The following is a 13,927-nucleotide window of genomic DNA, read 5'->3' on the forward strand; positions in this document are numbered from 1 at the left end:
TAAGTAATGCAGCAATGGTATATCTTAAACAACTATGAGCAGCCACATAACTTCCCACAGAAATGTGGCACTATGTCGCCACACAATTCCACATTATGCTCCACTTTATGTAGATCTGATAACAGCTTTCACTGTTGAATTTCATGGTTTTGATTATTATTAATATCTTATTGTCACAAGTAGGCTTCAATGAAGTTACTGTGAAAGCCCCTTGTTGCCACATTCCGACACCTGTTCGGGGAGGCTGGAATGGGAATTGAACCTGCACTGCTGGTCTTGTATCTGCATTACAAGCCTTAGCCCACTGTGCTAAACCAACCCCCCATAGCCATGCACACTACTATGAACCCCCCCCCCCCCCTCTCTCTCTCTCTCTCTCTCTGTTCGCTCTCCCTCAGGTCTCAACAGTCATAATGGTGTAGCTCTCCAGAGTTCCTTTTCAATCAACCCAACCAATAACACTTGTGGGAAAAACATACAGCTCTTTAGCATCTCTGAGTTATTCACGCAGTCTTCCACATTTTAGACCTTTTTAACCAGCTCACACAATACCTCCAAGAGCTCCTGTCTCACTTTCTGTCAAAAAACTTACTTCTTGCTGAGAGTGATTGGCATCTTCTTCTCATAAGAATGATGCGTGCTTCATTAGCACCTTTCACCTGGGGGAACCGGGGTTTGATTCCAGATGAGGTGTTATGAATACTTTTAGAGGGTGGCACGGTGGCACAGTGGTTAGCACTGCCACCTCACAGCACCAGGGACACAGGATCGATTCTTATCTTGGGTGACTATCTGTGCGGATTTTAAACGTTCTACCCATGTCTGCCTGGGCTCCCTCTGGGTGCTCCGGTTTCATCCCACAGTCAAAAGATGTGCAGGTTAGGTGCATTGGCCATGATAAGTCGATCCTTAGTGTAAGATGTGCAGGTTAGGTTATGGAGATAGAATAGGGTAGGCGAGGGAGTAGACCTTTCGGAGGGTCAGTGCAGACTTGATGGGCTGAATGTCCTCCTTCAGCACCTTAAGCATTCTATGATTCCTCTTTCTGTTTCTATCTGTATTCTCTTTGTACCTGCACCTGTGTGCTGATCACCTTTGGCCTCCTGATCTCCTGCTGACAGCTTTCCTTTGTGTCTGCCGGCCACACAATTTATTTCTTAATTTCCCTCCTGTTGATATTGGTTCCACTTTAAGGATTGCTAGGATCGGTATTTATTATCCAAGAAAATGACAATAGACCACATTACAATTGATAAAAACTCTTAAAAATCTTTTCTGAACATTCTTAAAAACAATTACAAATTCCATAGACCTCTTAAAGAAATTACTTAAGGGTCCTTCCTGTTTATTCTCTTATTTCCCTTTCTTTTGTTTTGCTGTTGCACTTTGATCTATGGACAATTGATGGACATCTTGCTTTAAGCAAAACAGCCTGTTCCTTTAATTCAAAGAGAAGAATCCGGAAAGGCTGTGCTGGTTTAAACTGGTGACTGCAGACTGGCTGGCATCAGTGACAAGTCGGTTTGATTGATTGGCTGGTTGCCAATGAATTGGCCAAAAGGCTGTGCTCTGCCTGATAACAGGTGGTGACTGGATCTGATCCCACTGAAATGTTTTTCAGAGTCCCAAGGCTTGAGTTAGGTTTCAGTTTTGGATCTGGCAGCCGGGTGAAGAGATCCAACTTACTTTCTCTCCAGCAAGCCTCGTGGTGCTGTCTTTTGAGACTGCAGATGCCTAAAGTCAAAGCACAAGCCGGAAGCAAAGTTTGATGTGAAATAAAGTGTCTCTCCACAAAGATAGAGGACTGAATGCGAACCTCGTCTTGAAGGTCCAGTTGGCGGAGAATCGCTTTTTATGATGGAATCGGGATGGAATCGATGCTCCGCCCCTCCAAACTGCATCATCGAGGAGCGCGCCGCACGCCGTTGGGACGGCCCCTGGACATTAGCTGAAGGCCCTCCCCCGATGCTCTTCCCCCGATGGGTCGAATACCCGACCGCGCGGTTAACGTGTGGTCACAGCGGCTGGGAACCCAGTGTGGCTTCTGCGGACCGTGTCCAGCGCTGCCAACAGCCGGCCGGAAGCTGTGCTGTTGGTGAGGACTGAGGGGATTGGTGGGGGGTGACCCGGGGGTGGTGTGGGGTTGTCTCGGAGGGCACTATTTGGCAGGTTGGGTCCGCGGACGGCCAGCGCCTCGTTGTACGGTGCGACCGCTGCACATACACAGCCATGGGCCCGGCAATTCTCCAGGCGTTTATATCAGGAAGGCCATGTGTTTTACGTGGTGCGACTGCTAGCCCCTCACTGCTCGGAGGATCTGTGGTCGGTCCGTGCTGATTTTTCCCACATAAAATGCCTCCGGACATAGCCCCAAAATCGGTGAATCCAGCACAAGGTATCTCTCCAGAAAACCTGCTGCCTGTGAGTACTGCAGTTTCTAACCTGTGGGGACCCTGAATGAATGACTCTACCAACAAGACCATTGCCGGCTGAGAATCAGAGACTTTAATCTGCAGATTTGCTGTGAAGAAAGTGTGCTGAAGAATCACCATCTGAAGCAAAGATTTTTATCGTTTGACTTTCATCCTTATTATTTTTCCCCAATTTCCTCCCCCCCCCACCCTCTGTGTTTGTTTGCCTTGTGTGTGTGGGTAGAGGGTGGGACAGTTAAAGTGGGTCGTAGGTATTAGCTTGTTGTTAACCAGGTGAATTTACTGCATATTCTATGATAGTTCTTGGTATAAATAAACAGTAATCATGTTCACATTTACAAACCTGATGGCAGTAATTATTGGGCAGCCAAGGGCCAAAGACTTTGGGTATTTTTGTTAGAATTGTTGGTTAATAGGTGCACATAGGGTTTTCTTTTCCCAAATTTCCACAAATGTGGCAGAATGGGAGAAGCTTTGAGAAAATTCACCCACACTTGCTTCAGACTCTGATCATGTATCATCCTCTCATATCTTGAAACAACATGGGCAGCAATTAACGATAAAGTCTGGATGAACTTTAGTAACAAAGCCAAAAGGAACAGGATAGGTTGGGTTGGAACATTGAATCCTCCAAGGTAAAGATTAGGCCACCCTGAGACCACCCTGTTTGGCCTGACGTGGGACCACTCACAGTTAAACTCAACGGCAATGAGTAGGTGAGGGAGGGACTGAATTTGAACTGTTGGATCCCTCATTGCTGGGTAGGGAGAGCGCAGGTTGGGGATTAAGAACCTGAAAGATTGTGCAGTGTTGTTTTCAAGCACTTTTCCCCAGCCACAGCATTGACACCCTGCCTCTGCGCGCATGGAGACAACAGGAATTAATCAGAGAGAGACCTGTGTGGGTCTGTATGTCCTTGTCTCCATGGAGGAGATGGTCCTCATTATCATTAGAATATCCATGACATGAGGAATGGGGCTGAAACCATCAAACATGATGGTGTCCTCACAGCTAATCCTCCTTCTCATATCTCCCACACCCCCTCGCATTTAGGATCTCTTTTGATTTACAGAATCCCTACACAGAATCCCAATAGTGCAGAAGGCGGCCATTTGGCCCATCGGGTTTGCACCGACCCTCTGAAACAGCACCCTACCTAGGCTCACTCCCCTATCACTGTAATTATACCTAACCTGTTTAGACACTAAGGGGCAATTTTAGCCATAGCCAATCCGCAAACCTGCACATCTTTGGGCTGTGGGAGGAAACCGGAGCACCCGGAGGAAAACCATGCAGACACGGGGAGATGGTGCAAACTCCATACAGACAGTCACCCAAGGCTGAAATCGAACTTGAGGCCTTGATGCTGTGAGGCAGCAGTGCTAACCATTGTGCCATCCTGTTGCCCCAAGCTGCAGATTGTGTAAACGGGTGCCACTTGGCTTTCCACCGCGACCACAACCTCTTCCCCCTTACCACAGCCTCACCCTTACACCTCTCTCCTTTCAGATGCCCCTTTCAGAGCTGCCACCTGGCCAGGCAGTGGTACAGGAGGACGAAGCGGTAGAGGAAGGAGAGATTGATGATGGTGAAACGCCATCACTCACTCTGGCACTCACAAGCAGCCAACTCAGATCCTGACACTGCACAAACATCAGAGGGCAGTTCACAGAAGGAACCTGTACACGGTCAGACTCCGGAGGTGGCCACCGTGATTGGGCGCCTTGCTCGTCCCATTGCCGGGGAGCCCACTGAGGGGGGGGCGTCACCTTCGGTGGGGCTGGATGATTCTTCCGATGTGGAAAAAGCTGGAAAATCCAACTCATAGAAATATAGAAAATTTGCAACACGGAAAGCATGCGATTTGCTTCATTATCTTTATGCCTCTTGAGCTATCCAGCTTAATCAGAGTTAATCCACCTCTTGGTCCATAATTCAAGTGCAAATCCAAGGTTCTCCCTCTCTCACCTTTTCAGGCAGTGAGTTCCAAATCCTCACTGCCCTCTGGATGAAAAACATTCTCTTCAACTCCTCTCCAATCCCTCTGCCAATGACTTTAAATCTGTACCCCTGAGTTATTGACCTCTCTCCCAAGGGAAATAGGTCTTTCTTTCCTATCTACTCTATCCAGGTCCCTCATTCTTTCACACACCTCAATTCAATCTCCCCTTGGCCTCGTCCATTCAAAAACATATCAATCTCCCCAATTTTCCTGCTAACTAAAATTTTCCATGCCAAGTGAGATCATCATAAATCCCCTCTGTACCCTCTTCACTTATGTTATCCTACAATCTTAGATTATTTCCTGAAGTTTTACAAACCTGTAGTGGATTTTCCTGGTGGCTCGGCCGGTGAGTTGGGCAAAATGGCATAGATATTGACGGGGGTAGAAGGGGCAGCACGGTAGCATAGTGATTAGCAGAATTGCTTCACAGCTCCAGGGTCCCAGGTTCGATTCCCAGCTTGGGTCATGTAATAATATCCACTCATGTATATAATGAGGTGCAGGCAGGCAGTGATTGACATAAAGGGCGACCAGTAAGCACACAGCACAGTACAGCCAATCACCAAACAGGACACGACCACTATAAAGCCAGAGGGCACTAGGTTTCCCGCGCTCTCTAGACCCAGCCACTGAGACAATCAGAGTCCACGAGCTAGCCAGTGCAAACACCATGCGGTAGCTAGTAAATCTGGTCAGGCTAATACAAGGTCTCCAGTCAGTTCAGTATAGTGTCGACCCACAGTTGAACATGTATATCAGTTCTATCATTGAATAAAACAGTGTTGGATTTTCTCCAGTGTTAGACGTCTGCTTCTAGCTTCCCTGCATCAAGTGCAGTGCACATCGAACCAGCCTGCCTAACACATCATGGTACCTGAGTGATACTGATATCACTCGCGTGAATCAGCATTGACCAGCAAGCAGCCATCCAGCGAAATGGAAAATATCCAGCCTCCTCCGCAGCTCCTCATCTCCGGCAACCTCGGCGCCAATTGGAAGATCTTCAAGCAAAAGTTCCTCTTGTACATCGAGGCCTCCGACCTCGAAGCCGCATCGGATGCTAGGAAGATCGTGCTATTTCTCTCCACAGCGGGGGACCACGCCATCCACATCTACAACTCACTTACGTTCGCTGAAGGCGAAGACAAAACAAAATTCAAAACAGTCCTGCTGAAGGTCGACAGCCACTGTGACATTGAGGTGAATGAGAGCTTTGAACGGTACGTTTTCCAGCAGAAGCTTCAGGGTAAGGATGAACCTTTTCAGTCCTTCTTGACCCATCTCCGCATCCTAGCGCAGTCATGTAACTGTGACTCAACGGCTGATTCCACGATCCGGTATCAGCTCGTTTTCAGGGTCCACTCCGACTCCCTTCGGCAGCAGCTCCTGAAAGTCAAACAGTTGATCCTCCCTGCCGCTATCGAGACGTGCGTTGCCCATGAGCATGTTAAGAATCGTTACTCCCACATCAGGGCGGCAGAGACTGCAAAGCTGACGTCCCACGAGGCGGAATGGGTGTAGGCCATCACACAGATGCAGGGCCTGAGCATCGAGGAGAGTGGCCGTTTTGCGCGCTTTTCCCGGGTCCCTGCGCATGCGCGCCACGACCGAGTGGACGACGAGACCCACAACCGACCGCACTGCGCATGTGCGATGGCGCACGGAACGCGCTGACATCGGTGTCATGATGTGTCCGAATTGTGGCTCCGCCCACTTAAAGCGGTAATGTCCGGCAAAAGGACACCGATGTCTCCAGTGTGGGAAGCTTGGCCACTACGCAGCCCTTCGCAGATCTGCTCCACCGCTCAGCAGCCAGCGATCCCAGCTACGGCGCAGAAGTGTCCGCTCAATACAGCAAGGCATGCCAGATTCCGATCCCGACAGCCCAACAGACCCTAATGCTGAGTGCCTCAAGTTCCCATACCGGGTTGGCACCATAACTACACATGCGCTGCCTTCCACCACAACGGCGAAACGCCTCTCCTTCCTCAGTGTGGATCCCACGACGAGTGGTGTGCTGTCCTCACATTTAACAAGGCTCGCATCCGGTTCAAACTGGACACCGGCGAACCTCATCTCAAAATCCGACCTCGACACCATCCGCGCCAGATCAAGCATTCTTCCACCGGCTTGCCAGCTCCTTGACTACAATGGCAATGCCATAGCTGCCAGTGGCTTGTGTCAACTAGGGGTATCCAACAAGGCGATCAAGGCAACATTGCGGTTTGAAATTGTCAGGCCTGACAGGGCGTCCCTGCTCGGTGCTCGAGCCTGCAAGTTCCTGAACCTGGTTCAGTGAGTCCACACCATGTCATCATCACCGGCGACGGCCTCACCTGATGGAAACTTGCAAGCTGACATAGATGACATTATCACGCAGTACCACAGCGTATTCGATGGGATGGGCACGCTCCCATACTGATATAAAATCCTGCTCAAGCCGTACGCCACCCCTGTAATTCATGCACCACGCTGGGTGCCGGTACCCCTCAAGGATTGTCTGAAGAAGCAATTACAGGACCTCCAGGACCAGGGCATCATCTCGAAAGTCACAGAGCCCACAGACTGGGTCAGCTCCATGGTCTGTGTAAAGAAGCCGTCAGGGGAGCTTCACATTTGCATTGACCCGAAGGATCTAAACCGCAACATCATGCGGGGGCATTACCCGATACCAAAACGTGAAGAGTTGACCAGTGAGATGGCTCATGCCAAATTCTTTACTAAGCTGGACGCCTCCAAGAGATTTTGGCAAATATAGTTGGATGCGTCCAGTCGCAAGCTGTGAACATTCAACACCCCGTTCAGTCGCTACTGCTACAACCGGATGCCCTTTAGCATCATATCTGCCTCCAAAGTATTTCACCGCATCATGGAGCAGATGATGGAGGGCATCGAGGGGGGTGCGAGTGTACATTGACGACGTAATTACCTGGTCCACAACCCCCAGGAACACATCGCTCGCCTCAAGAAGGTATTCCAGAGAATCCATGAACATGGTCTCCAGCTCAACGGGGCCAAGTGCTCATTTGGTCAATCGGATATTAAGTTCCTAGGTGACCACATCTCGCAGCAGGGCGTGCGGCCAGATGCCGACAAGGTCTAGTCGATCAATGCCATGAAGACCCCGGAGGACAAGAAGGCAGTCCTCCGCTTCCTCGGGATGGTCACCCTCCTCGGGAAATTCATTCCCAATATGGCATCCCACACCACGGCCCTCTGCCATCTCATCAAGAAGTTGACGGAATTTCAGTGGCTGCCCACGAATGGCATCAGCTGAAAGCAAAGCTCACCACAGCCCCAGTTCTAGCATTCTTCGACCTAGCCAAGGAAACTGAGATATCAACTGATGCAAGCCAGGACGGCATTGAGATTACTCCTCCTCCTGGGCTCCAGTGGTGTTTGCCTCCAGGGCCGTGATGCCCACTGAGCAACGGTACACTCAGATTGAGAAGGAGTGTCTGGGCCTCCTGACAGGGATAGTCAAGTTTCATGACTACGTTTACGGCCTGCCGAATTTCATGGTAGAAATGGACCACAGGCCTCTAGTCCACATAATCCAGAAGGATTTAAATTACATGACACCTCGGTTACAGCAAATTCTTCTTAAGCTACGCTGCTACGACTTCGAACTTGTCTGCACGCCAGGCAAAGAGCTGATCGTTGCAGATGCCCTATCCAGGTCCTTTACCACACCGTGTGAACAAAGTGACTTCATCTGCCACATAGAAGCGCAAGTGCAATTGTGTGCAACCAACCTTCCGGCCTCTGACGAACGTGAGGAAACAGCCAAGGATCCTCGGCTACAGCGTGTGATGCAGCACCTTACCAATGGCTTGCAGAAGGGACAATATCCCCAGTTCTATAACGTAAAAGATGACCTGACGGTGGTGGAAGGCATCCTTCTGAAACTCGACCGGATCGTAATTCCTCAGAGCATGCGGGCTCCATGAGGGTCACCTTGGGGTCGAGAAATGCCGACGCAGAGCTCGGGAAGCCGTTTTTGGCCAGGCATCAGGCAGGACATTGCCGACACAATCCTCAATTGCCCTACCTGTCAGAGGTTTCAGCCAGCTCAACATAAAGAAACGTTGCAGCAGCATGAGATTGTGACTTCTCCGTGGTCCAAAGTAGGTGTAGACCTTTTCCACGCCAAGGGGCGTGACTACGTACTCCTGGTCGACTACTTCTCCAGTTACCCAGAAGTGGTGAAACTGTCTGATCTCATGTCGAAGGTAGTCACCAAAGCCTGCAAAGAAACGTTCGCCAGGCATGGGATACCGCTCACGGTAATGTGAGACAACGGTCCATGCTTTTACAACCAGGAATGGTCTGATTTTGCACAGTCCTAAAACTTCCGTTACATAACCTCCAGTCCCCACTACACGCAGTCAAACGGGAAGGTTGAGAAAGGGATCCATATTGCAAAGCAATTGCTGTGCAAAGCTGCAGACTCAGGCTCCAATTTCAACCTGCCAATGCTGGCATACAGGGCAACCCCACTGTCCACTGGGTTGTCTCCAGCGCAGATGCTCATGATTCACACTCTGAGGACCACAGTTCCAGCCATCCATGTTCCAGACCTTGACCACCTCACGGTCTTACAGAAAATGCAGCAGTCACGGGCCCAACAGAAGGCCACATACGATGCTCATGCCGCGGATCTACCCGAGCTGGCCCCTACTGATCACGTTCGTGTCCAGTTGCCTGAGGGCGGCTGGTCAGCCACAGCTGTTGTGATCAAACAAGTGACCCCAAGGTCATTCCTTGTCTGCATGGCTGATGGTTCCCTGCTACGGCGCAACAGACGGGCACTGTGAAGAGTTCCACGCCCGCTACCTGACCGAAGTGCCCCGCCACCTACGATGCTTCCTCTGGACGTTCCCTGCCACAAGGCCACCGATCTGCCACCGATCTTGCCGGCCCCCGCGACCACCGCGATGGCAGCGATCCCGCCTATCCAAGTGCAGGTGGCTCCTGATCCACCTCTGCGGCGATCGACAAGAATTCGTCACCCACCACAAAGACTGAATCTGTAGACTGAACTTTTGTACATTTTGTGACTGAATTCAACGATTTAACCTTTGGAAATATTGCTTTGTTTGCCATGTATCTGCACTATCGACACCTTCCTTTGTATATATGTTCATCTAGACACCTTTATATATATATATACGCTCACACACCCTAGTATTTATTTATCTAAAAAAAAGGGGGGAGCTGTCATAATATCCACTCATGTATATAATGAGGTGCAGACAGGCAGTGATTGACATACAGGGCGACTATAAAGCCAGAGGGCACTAGGTTTCCCGCTCTCTCTGGACTCAGCCACTGAGACAGTCAGAGTCCACGAGCTAGCCAGTGCAAACACCATGCGGTAGCTAGTAAATCTGGTCAGGCTAGGTCTCCAGTCAGTTCAGTATAGTGGCGACCCACAGCTGAACATGTCTATCAGTTCTATTGTTGAATAAAACAGTGTTGGATTTTCTCCAGTGTTAGACGTCTGCTTCTAGCTTCCCTGCATCAAGTGCAGTGCACATCGACCCAGCCTGCCTAACACATCAGGTTACTGTCTGTGCGGAGTCTGCATATTCTCCCTGTGTATGTGTGGGTTTCCTCCCGGTGCTCCGGTTGCCTCCCACAGTCCATAGATATGCAGGTTAGGTGGATTGGCCATGCTAAATTGCCCTTAGTGTCCAAAATTGCCCTTAGTGTTGGGTGGGGTTACTGGGTTATGGGGATAGGGTGGAGATGTGGGCCTGGGTAGGGTGCTCTTTCCAAGAGCCAGTGCAGACTTGATGGGCCGAATGGCCTCCTTCAGTACTGTAAATTCAATGTTTATCCTGCCGGCGGCCAATGGCCGGCCGCGGAAAATCCCATTGCTAATGTATTTCCTGATTAATTCACCTCAACCTCAGCTAGAGGGAGCCAGACTCAAAGACATTTTCATGTAATTGGGATTCCTGAATCCAACTCAAACCTCTGAAAACTGCTAGGATTATTCCGTGACGGACCTATCTACAACTAGATTTTAGTTAGATTGTAATTTTCCCGAAAGTCCAGGTGCAACTCCTCAGTAAATATTCCCCCAGCACAAGAGAACTGGAATCAGGTTCATGATTCTCTGATACAGTAGACTAAATGAGACAATTTAAGTTTTATATATACGTCAATTTAGTGTAATAAGAAAGCTTGAAAGTTGGCGGTTGTGTGAAAAGTATAAATCACAAAATTTAAACTTCACATTACAAATATAGTTGGAGGGCGGCAGGATGTCACAGTGGTTAGCACTGCTGCCTCACGGCTCCGAGGACCCGGGTTCGATCCCGGCCCCGGGTCACTGTCCATGTGGAGACAATGGGGAGTGTTTATGGGGAGTGAGGGGGTGAGGCCTGGATGGCTATTTTTTTGGTCTTAATCACTTTTTAAACCCCAAGAAAGTGCCATAGCACATTGGCAAGCCCCTCACCTAGCCCCCAATGCCCCCCATCCCAATCCTCCCCCCTGCCCCCCCCCCCCCCCCCCCCCCCCCCCCGCCTCACCTCCAGAACAAATGCAACCTTGTGGGCTTCTTTTTCCTTGGACAGGTTGGGGGAGAGGAGAAAGGCTGTCTCTATGCTCCCAACTGGGAGTGAAAATTCGGGCATGTTAATTGGTGTGCAGTTTTCTAGAATGTTCTAATTTTCCATTTTAGATGTATATATCGTACTAGATATAGATGTATATATAGACACACACATTTTATGTACCATACAGTGTGACTGTCATCTCTTCCTAACCCATTTCCCTCTGCATCAATCAGACCCTAGTTTGTCCTCTCTATGTTTGAATATTGTATCAAACATCTCCCTCCTAATGGGCAGCACGGTAGCACAGGTGATTAGCACTGTGGCTTCACAGTGCCAGAGTCCCAGGTTCGATTCCCTGCTGGGTCACTGTCTGTGCGGAGTCTGCACGCTTTCCCCCATGTCTGCGTGGGTTTTGTCCGGGTGCTCTGGTTTCCTCCCACAGTCCAAAGACGTGCAGGTTAGGTGGATTGGCCATGATACATTGCCCTTAGTGACCAAAGAAAGTTAGGAAGGGTTATTGGATTACGGGGATATGGTGGAAGTGAGGGCTTAAGTGGGTCGGTGCAGACTTGATGTGCCGAATGGCCTCCTTCTGCACTGTATGTTCTATGTTCTTTCTATCCTAAGTATCTACAGATCGTTTTTGATCTCATCTAATGTCACGGCACCATGTTAATCCCCTGGTGAGTGTTGTGTTCTGCTATGTAGCCATTGTAATGATGTACACAGAACAGATAGTCGATTAACTATAAATGTGATTTATTAATAAACACGTGGTAAAGATAATTAAGGAATTACAGTACAGACAATGGCTGTTAAATGAATTCAGTGAATTCTCCTGCAGCTACTCTAAGTGTGACTATCTTCATGTATGTCTTACTACCAACTGGCAGGTGTATGGAGTCACGTGATAGATCGCTATTGCCACCAGCTGGTTGGAGGTTGTATTACTAACTATATGCAGAATTGTGCACAGGGATACCACCACATGAGCACCAAGGTGAAGTAATTATTTAATATTTCTGCCATTTTTTCATCATTACCTGTTAGCTAATGTGTCCAACCCTCAGTGGCCAGATCCTGATCTTGATTTTTCTTTTGTCGTTAAAGTGCCTGTGAAATATCTTGTCAGTTCCTTTTGCATTCCTTGATAATTCAATTTTGTAGTTTCTCTTTGCGGTCCTCATTTTATTTTATTTCTTTTCTTAAGTTTTCACATTCCTCTTTATTATCCTTCCCTTTATCTTTGTACTTAGTCTGTGCCTGTCTCTATTTCAATTTTACCCTTATTTCCTTATTAATCCATTGTTTCAAAACTCCATTCCCTCCATCACTCTCGCTATCACTTCTTGCCAGTTTATTTTTGGGACTTTGAAATCTTCTATGATTATTATTCTATTGCCTTTAACTCATTTCGCACTTTTATTGAGATCTTCTGATCTCCACTTCCTTTCCACTATGAGGTGGCCTGCAGTATATTCCTGTTGATGATTATATCAATCTCACAATTTGGTAAACACAATGAGATCAGTTCCCCTCTGTCTTGACAGAATTGCTGAAGGAACCAGGTGACTGCTGATGGTGTAGGCGCGGGGGCGATAGTAATGGAGGTAGACGGTGGAGGGTCTTTTGGGGAACCAGTGGGTGCCAGGTCCTGGAGGGAGACTGTATCCTGCCGCCCATCCTGATGTGCCACGTAGGCATATTGTGGGTTAGTGTAGAGAAGCATAACCCACTCGACCAGGGGATCGGTTTTGTGGTTCCACACATGCTTCCGGAGGATGACAGGCCCTGTGGCTGTCAGCCAGGATGGGAGCGAGACACCTGAGGTGGACTTTCTGGCGAAGGCAAACATACGCTCGTGAGGAGTCTCTTTGGTGGCAGTATGGCAGTACACAGAAGCAACCGGATAGAGTGGAGTGCATCGGGAAGGACCTCTTGCCAGCGGGAGACTGGGAGACTTCTAGACCATAGGGCCAGGAGGACGGCCTTCCAGACCGTCGCGTTCTCCCTCTCCACCTGTCCGTTTCCCCGGGGGTTGTAGCTGTTAGCCCTGCTTGAGGTGATGCCCTTGCTGAACAGGAACTGACGCAGCTCATCACTCATGAACGAGGAGCCCCGATCACTGTGGATGTAGGTGGGAAAACCGAACAAGGTGAAGAGGCTGTGAAGGGCCTTGATGACAGTGGCCGAGGTCATGTCAGGGCATGGGATGGTGAAAGGGAAACGGGAGTACTCATCAACGATGTTGAGGAAGTACACATTATGGTCGGTGGAGGGGAGGGACCCTTTGAAGTTGATGCTAAGGCGCTCAAAGGGGGGGAAGCCTTCACCAGGTGCGCTCTGTCTGGCCGATAGAAGTGCGGTTTGCACCCTGCACAGATCTGGCAGTCCCTGGTCATGGTCCTGACCTCCTCGATGGAGTAAGGCAGGTTGCGGGCCTTGATAAAATGGAAAATACAGGTGATCCCCGGGTGACAGAGATCATTGTGGAGGGCCCGGAGTCGGTCTACCTGTGCGCTGGCACATGTACCGCAGGATAGGCCATCGGGGGGCTCATTGAGCTTCCCAGGATGATACAAGATGTCGTAATTGTAGATGGAGAGTTCCATCCTCTACCTCAGAATCTTGTCGTTCTTGATCTTGTCCCGCTGTGTATTATTGAACATGAAGGCTACCGACCGTTGATCAGTGAGGAGAGTGAATCGCCTGCCGGCCAGGTAATGCCTCCAATGTTGCATAAGCTTCCACAATGGCTTGGGCTTCTTTCTCGATGGAGGACTGTCGAATTTCGGAGCCCTGGAGGGTACAGGAAAAGAAGGCCACGGGTCCGCCTGCCTTATTGAGGGTAGCGGCCAGGGCAAAATCAGACACATCGCTCTCCACCTGGAACGGGATAGACTAGTCCGCAGCGTGCATCG

This window comes from Scyliorhinus canicula, chromosome 12 (assembly GCF_902713615.1).
Source record: "Scyliorhinus canicula chromosome 12, sScyCan1.1, whole genome shotgun sequence".
In the NCBI taxonomy this organism is placed as follows: domain Eukaryota; kingdom Metazoa; phylum Chordata; class Chondrichthyes; order Carcharhiniformes; family Scyliorhinidae; genus Scyliorhinus; species Scyliorhinus canicula.